Genomic DNA, 6,000 nt, shown 5'->3' on the forward strand with positions numbered 1-6,000 from the left:
GGACTAGTAACCGGAAGGTTGCAAGTTCAAACCCCCGAGCTGACGAGGTACAAATCTGTCGTTCTGCCCCTGAACAGGCAGTTAACCCACTGTTCCTAGGCCGTCATTGAAAATAAGAATTTGTTCTTAACTGACTTGCCTAGTTAAATAAAGGTTAAATTTTTTTATAATAATAATGACCATTTATTCAATAGGCTGTCCTTTGTCATCATTTGTACAGTATTCAGCTCTAATGTTGCAGCAGCTGATCACCCTGTAGTTTGAATCACCTTCTCTAATTGAGCATTTGCACATGGATGAGAAATGATAGCCACAAGGAAACCATGAGTCCATTCAATGGGCAATTATCCTGTTTCATACCAACCAAAACTATAACTGTCATCTAAATATGTTGTTCAACTCCATTGATTTATGAATATGATTCAGAGCTTCAACAACAGTCATGATGTAGCCAGTCATCTCTGAAAAGCAAACTGAGCATGATGACATTTCTATTTCTTTCCGGAAATGAATCTAGATGTGCATCTCAAATGGCATACTGTATAGTGCACTACTTTTGACCAGTGCTCTAGTCAAAAGTAGTGCACAAACTAGGGAATAGGGTGTCATTTGGGACAAATACTAGATAGCAAACATTCTCACACCGTCGCCTTGTGTTTCAGTTATTCAGACAACTCAGTGACATTTAAAAGTAAATTTAAAGAAAATAATACTGTCTACCACACTAGACTGCCATTCTTAAAATCGTTCAATTAAGCCAGACTATAGCTGTCTGTTTTCCTCACTAAAGGATCTGGATAATAACCTTCCTGGCATTCATGAAGGAGCTGTTCTTGAGGAAGAGGTTCCTATCTGGCTAAGTTTTTATACAACGTCTCAGAGCCTAATTGGCCGAGAAGTGAAGGCCTATTAACTAATAGCTTTCTGTTACAGTTATATGCCAAGAGCTGAGTGAAGGACTGCATCCCAAATAGCATCCTATTCACTATTTACTGCAGTATGGGTAAAGAAGTGCACTAAATAGGGAAAAGAGTGCCATTTGGGAAGCAGACCAGGTATTGTCATGTATCCCCACCTCAGAACTCAGATCTCAGAAGTCCATTTAAAAGTCCTAGATAGACGTAAAGGTACTGATATGTACCTCTTGTCACTTTATCCTCCAAAGACATTCTTACACTGAAAAGTATTTGTTTTATTTTGACTGGTTGCTTTAAGACTTGGACTACTTTGAAAGAGTTGTATTATTAATGTTGGCTATAGAATGGAAATTATACTGTATCCATAGAAAGCATTGAAAATAAACCCTAGTAATGGTTGAGTGCTCAATCTTTCTGCACATGAATAACCAACAAGTGGGTGCTTTTTTTTAACTAATCACATCCCAAAAATAGATAAGGATAGGATTGGAAAATGTCGGTAACCTTCCCAAAATTACCAGGTTTTCCAGAAATTCTGGTCAGAGGTATCTTTATTTCCAGCTTATAAAAAAGTTATGGTAGAAGACATAATTTTCACAATGCGACATTCTAATGTCAGAAAGATTCTCCTCAAACACTTATCTTCAGTGTATTACTATTACTATACTGTTTTTTAATTATATGGTTTGTCAAGAGGTAAAGTCTGAGAATCTCTTTCAATGTAATTTCACACTATACATTGTATCATGATTACTCCATTTTTAATGGCACCTATGCATTTATTTCCTTACAGTACCTAAACAAATATCTTCAACTGCATTTCAGCTCTAATCCAAATCATATTACTATAAATATATCTAAACAGTGTTGGCAACACGTGATTCATATCCTCATCTTTCTAAACAGTGTTTGCAACACGTGATTCATATCCTCATCGTAAAATCAATAACCAATTTGAGGGTTGACATTGTGGAGTGGTTCCAGATTGCAGGCCATGCTTAGACATGGGTGTAAATCTTAGCCTATTGTACGCTGTGCAGGACGGGGATGCCATTGGAGTGATTTATGCTTTTGTGTGTGTGCGTGTGTGTGTGTGTGTGTGTGCCGCAGCGTCCGGGCTCCTACTAAATGACCGGGGTTAATTTGAGTGGTCTACGAGATGGATAGATAGAGGCCCCTGGGTGACCAGCGGGAGGAGCTGGTTGGTAAAACAGCACGGTCTGTGTGTGTGTGTGTGTGTGTGTGTGTGTGTGTGTGTGTGTGTGTGTGTGTGTGTGTGTGTGTGTGTGTGTGTGTGTGTGTGTGTGTGTGTGTAGAAAGGTACGGGACATGAGGCAGGCGGGGGTCTTAGTCATCAACAGGAAAGGCCCCAGCAGGGCTCTGATTATTAAGGAGATAAGAACCCCTAATGAGGGACCCACTAGCATCTTCATCTGCATCATTCACACCCATCATTCATCATCATCAGGTCTGATTCCTATTTTCCACTGATTTCCCGTCCTCAGAAAAAATTCAATAGTACTGTAGACTCAGTTGGAAGTGAATAGAGAAGACTGTGTTATTTTACTGTACCGTTTGTATAGATTTGGATAGTATGAAATCTGTGCCCACGATACAACAGAACAGGATACCCTTCTGGACTACAGTCTTGAACAGGATAAGGGACTGTATATAATTCCCCCTATACATGCCAAACCAACTCAGCTATCACACTCTGCATCTCTCTATCTCTCTATCCATCTATCTATCTAGAGAGAAACAGAGAGAGCGAGATGGAGAGAGAGAAAGATAGAGATATAGATAGAGAGAGATGCAGAGTGAGCAGCCACATGACTAGATGAGAGTTGAGAGTCTCTCAGGAGAATAAGTGGTTGTGCCAGGCTGTCATCTTAAGAGGAGACTCAACCATCCACAAAAGCATTACAAGGAGACAATCATTTAATTCTAATCTTCGCATCAGAGTAACGATTCTGGGCTGCCTGCCCTGGTCTCACAGCGTAGCATGAGAGGAGAGAAGCTCAGAGAGGAGAAGAGAGGAGAGCCAGTTGCATAAGTATCCACTATATAGATCAGTCCGAGTCGCCAGGACAGAGAGAGAAGTTAAGATAGAAAGCTCCTCATTAAGGACAGTGCATAGTGACTCCTCTACTGCTTGCCTTACAAGCCCCGTCTCACTGATGCATATTTGTGGACTGGTGAGTTCTCTGAAGGACATTGCAGCATAGTTGTCGTGACTTGTAGGTGAACAGAGACTGTATATACGCCACTAATATCCCACTTGTCAAGGGAGGGTAAACCAGAATGCATAAGTTTGCAGTTTGTATGCATATAGACTGTCATTTAGGTCATATGGACCTATACTGCTGTTTAGGTAATTTCCCCCAACTTTCTACTTCTGTGTACAGATGAGTTGTGAGAGGGGTGGAAAAAGTCAGATGGAGGGAGAGGGATGGAGGGAGTGGGATGGAGGGAGAGGAATGGAAGGAGTGGGATGGAAGGAGTGGGATGGAGGGATGGAAGGAATGGGATGGAGGGATGGAAGGAATGGGATGGAGGGAGAGGGATGGAGGGAGAGGGATGGAAGGAGAGGGATGGAAGGAGAGGGATGGAAGGAGAGGGATGGAGGGAGAGGGATGGAGGGAGAGGGATGGAAGGAGAGGGATGGAAGGAGAGGGATGGAGGGAGAGGGATGGAGGGAGAGAGATGGAAGGAGAGGGATGGAGGGAGAGGGATGGAAGGAGAGGGATGGAGGGAGAGGGATGGAAGGAGTGGGATGAGGGAGAGGGATGAAGGGAGAGGAATGAGGGAGAGGGATGAGGGAGAGGGATGGAGAGAGAGGGAGGGCAGGAGAGGAATGAGGGAAAGGGGTGGAGCGAGTGGGAGACAAGGATGGGAATGAGAGAGAAGGATGGATGGAGAGGGATGAAGGAGAGGGATGGAAGGAGTGGGATGAGGGAGAGGGGTGGAGGGAGAGGGATGAAGGGAGAGGAATGAGGGAGAGGGATGGAGGGAGAGGGATGGAAGGAGAGGGATGGAAGGAGAGGGATGGAAGGAGAGGGATGGAGGGAGAGGGATGGAGGGAGAGAGATGGAAGGAGAGGGATGGAGGGAGAGGGATGGAAGGAGAGGGATGGAGGGAGAGGAATGAGGGAGAGGGATGGAGGGAGAGGGATGGAAGGAGAGGGATGGAAAGACTGGGATGGAAGGAGAGGGATGGAAGGAGTGGGATGGAGGGAGAGGGATGAGGGAGAGGGGTGGAGGGAGAGGGATGGAAGGAGAGGGATGGAAGGAGAGGAATGAGGGAGAGGGGTGGAGGGAGAGGAATGAGGGAGAGGGATGGAGGGAGAGGGATGGAGGGAGAGGGATGAGGGAGAGGGATGGAGAGAGAGGGAGGGCAGGAGAGGAATGAGGGAAAGGGGTGGAGCGAGTGGGAGACAAGGATGGGAATGAGAGAGAAGGATGGATGGAGAGGGATGAAGGAGAGGGATGGAAGGAGTGGGATGAGGGAGAGGGGTGGAGGGAGAGGGATGAAGGGAGAGGAATGAGGGAGAGGGATGGAGGGAGAGGGATGGAAGGAGAGGGATGGAAAGAGTGGGATGGAAGGAGAGAGATGGAAGGAGTGGGATGGAGGGGGAGGAATGAGGGAGAGGGATGGAGGGAGAGGAATGAGGGAGAGGGATGGAGGGAGAGGAATGAGGGAGAGGGATGGAGAGAGAGGGATGGAAGGAGAGGGATGGAAGGAGTGGGATGGAGGGAGAGGGATGGAAGGAGTGGGATGGAAGTAAAGGGATGGAAGGAGAGGGATGGAGGGAGAGGAATGAGGGAGAGGGATGGAGGGAGAGGGATGAGGGAGATGGATGGAAGGAGTGGGATGTAAGAGGGATGAAGGGACAGTCAGCAGCAGGGCAGGAGAGGCTGACTGAGGAGAGAAAAGGAGTAGAGCTTCATTACAGACCGTGGATGGTCCCAGCACTGTGTCCCAGACGAGAGAGGCTGTGTAAGGAGACAAACAGAGGCTCTGTCATGAGCAGCCAGACCCAACACAGGGTCTCCCCACAGTCCAAACCCACCACAACCCCACAGCAGACCCTCATCCTCACAACCAACAGCCGCCCCTCGAGCCGCTCCCCAGCCCAACGACCACAGTCCCCCAACCAACCTCCACATACACCCCCCACCCCCAGCCAGCCAGCCAGCCAACCATACCACCAACCCCCATCCCCAGCCTCTCCCCAGCCAACATTACATCTCCGCATCCACCCCCCACCTCCCACCCCCCACCTCCACCCCCCACCTCCCACCCCCACCTCCCACCCCCCAGCCAACCATCACTTCCCCATAGCTGTTAGCTACTCCATCAATCAGTCCTCATCCCACAACCACATCCCGTAGAGCATCTGATCACTACTCGCTAGCCCACAACACAGGCCGCAACCAATGACTCAGCCAATTATAGTGATCCATTAAAGCATGAGCAACTGACGGGTGCACAAAAAGATGGAAGCACCGCCCCAATGCCACGGCAACGGTAGCCAGTGTGTTCCAGTGCTCCATCTACAGCCAGCCAGTTTGTTGTTGTTGACAGAGAGAGAAGAGACAAAAGCTATTCTGCTGTTGATACACGTCCTGTCCTCCGACCAGGGGAGGAGAATAAATCACAAGGCCAGAACGAGTGGAGAGGAGAGATTAATAATGTCTTGCTTGGTGTGTTTGGGTTGTGTCAAGCCTCACCTTTTCTATGTTCCTTAAAAAGAGGTAATGTCCCAATTGGCACCCTATTCCCAACATAGTAGACTAGCAGCCTTATAAGAATAAAAACAACAGTAAAAAGACAGCGAAAAATAATAGTAGCAAGGTTATATACAGACACCGGTTAGTCGGGCTAATTGAGGTAGTATATACATGTAGGTATGGTCAAAGTGACTATGTATATATTATAAACAGAGGGTAGCAGCAGCGTAAAAGAGGGGTTGGGGTGGGGTGGGACAATGCAAATAGTCCGGGTAGCCATATGATTACTTGTTCAGAAGTCTTAAGGCTTGGGAGCTGCTGAGAAGCCTTTCGGTCCTAAACTTGGCGCTCCG

Source organism: Oncorhynchus kisutch, linkage group LG11 (genome assembly GCF_002021735.2).
Source record: "Oncorhynchus kisutch isolate 150728-3 linkage group LG11, Okis_V2, whole genome shotgun sequence".
In the NCBI taxonomy this organism is placed as follows: domain Eukaryota; kingdom Metazoa; phylum Chordata; class Actinopteri; order Salmoniformes; family Salmonidae; genus Oncorhynchus; species Oncorhynchus kisutch.